Source organism: Octodon degus, unplaced genomic scaffold, assembly GCF_000260255.1.
Source record: "Octodon degus isolate 3935 unplaced genomic scaffold, OctDeg1.0 scaffold00298, whole genome shotgun sequence".
NCBI classification, from domain to species: Eukaryota; Metazoa; Chordata; class Mammalia; order Rodentia; family Octodontidae; genus Octodon; species Octodon degus.
In genome coordinates, this window is record NW_004524874.1 from 73,277 (window position 1) to 75,276 (window position 2,000).

Sequence of the window (2,000 nt, forward strand, 5' to 3'; positions counted from 1 at the left end):
AGACTTCCAAAGATGCAAAAAAAAAAAAAAAAAAAAAAAGGGGGACAAAGTTTAAAAGATCTGATTAGTGGAAGGTGAAGAAGGGGGGGGGGGGTGCCGGGGAGATAACTCAGTGGAATAAGCGCTTCCCTGGCAAGCGCAAGGGCCTGAGTTTAATTCCCGGTTCCACCAATTAAAAAAAAAAAGACAAAGCAAAAAAATTCATTAAGGCAATTTCTCTGCACTTCGGCCTAAGCAGTATCTCAGCTAAGTTTCCATGTGTTCAGTTGCTATGATGTACTGCTTAATTCCACATTATAATGCCTAATATGGCATTAAGATTCGTGTTTACCTATTATAATTATGCCAATGTCTCATTATCAGGAGATAACTGTTGACAACTTTTGGGAGGTTTTGAAAATAAGGCACCTAACCCAAGAATCCCTAGATATATATGTATATACGAATGTGTGTACATATGAATATACATATATTCATGCCAGTCACATGCTTACTGCTACCTTCGTGGTTCAGTTCAGGTTTGTGTATGAAAACAGCTTTTGAGCTGTACTAGATATTTTAGAAGTTTTGCTTAAATGTCTTTGTATAGTGTGTACTAAGTAGTACACTCCCACTGTCCACACTTCAGTATCTTAAATAAGAGTGACCAAAAAGACCCTTTCAAAATTTGATGGCAACTGGAATCTGAACGTACATCTGGGAGTGGGCTTCGTTACCAGTATTTCTGAAAGAGTATGTACAACTTTTTTAAAGGTCCCCTTTCAGGGCCGGGGAGATGGCTCAGTGGAATAAGAGTTTCCCTGGCAAGCGCCAAGGGCCTGAGTTCAATCCCTGGTTCCGCAAAAAAAAAAAAAAAAAAAAAGGTCCCCTTTCCACCATTCTTCACTGGGTTTAGTTAGGGCTTTCCTTGCTTTAATCTCCAGCATAGTAATATTTTCTGTGACAAGTTCTCACTATGTAGCAAGGCTGACCTAGACTACACACTCATCCTGCCTCAAGAATTACTGGTATGTACCACCATGCCCAGTAATCAAAGCATTTAAAAAAATTCTGGAACCCACTTACACAAGACAACTAAGAATAAAAACTGCCTACAACTTTTTAGCTCTGATACTTAACTTTTTTGGTAAGTAGCAACTTAAGTTGGTTTTTTTGTTTTTTGTTTTGTTTTGCTGGCTCAGAATGCCTTCAGGGCATGTTTGACTGGCTGGAGTTGTGGGGATCGAACCACAGCAACCTGAGGTGGACTGCTTTGTTGAAGCAGCCACTTAAAACAACTGACCTAAGGAGCAGGCCCCAAATAGCAACTTAATGTCATTCTTCATCTCTCAAAATTATCATAGACTATCAAGAAGTTTGTCAAGAGGGAAAACAAACACATTTAATACTAGCACAACTTTTAAGAATATATTTGAGTGCTAAGGTTATTAATAATGACTGGGAAATTTTTGTATTTTTACTTAGTCTCTTCAGTGTCTGTAAATCAAAATCACTTAATACTTTTATTCACACATAAAAGCCCACTTTTCAGATGTCAAACAACAAAATTAAATGACTATCATTTCTGGTTGTGTTGCCCAATGTAGGAGCAAAGCTCTCCCAAAATCTGTAATTAACTTCACTTGAGCTCGCAATCTGTGTAAATTACTTTCTCCAGAAGTTTTCTTTAAAATGGTTTCTCTAAAATAGATTTAAGGCAAAACTTTCATCTTTATGAAATCAAGCCTTTAACATCATCATCTAACTTAATGACTTTTAATCATTAGCATGAAAACTTTATTTCCTTTTGACTCCAAGGGTCAATTAGTGGCCTATTTAAAAAACTGATGTATTTTAAAATTCCTAATACAATATTAAGAAGATTCTAATTTCCAATTCCTGCCCTTCTAAAAGATGCCTTTGATTAGAATACAAGTATCTTTCCTCTAATATAAATGTAATATAAATACCCTAGACCATCTAGCTTAAAATTTTTTTTAAACATTTATTGTGTGTGTGTG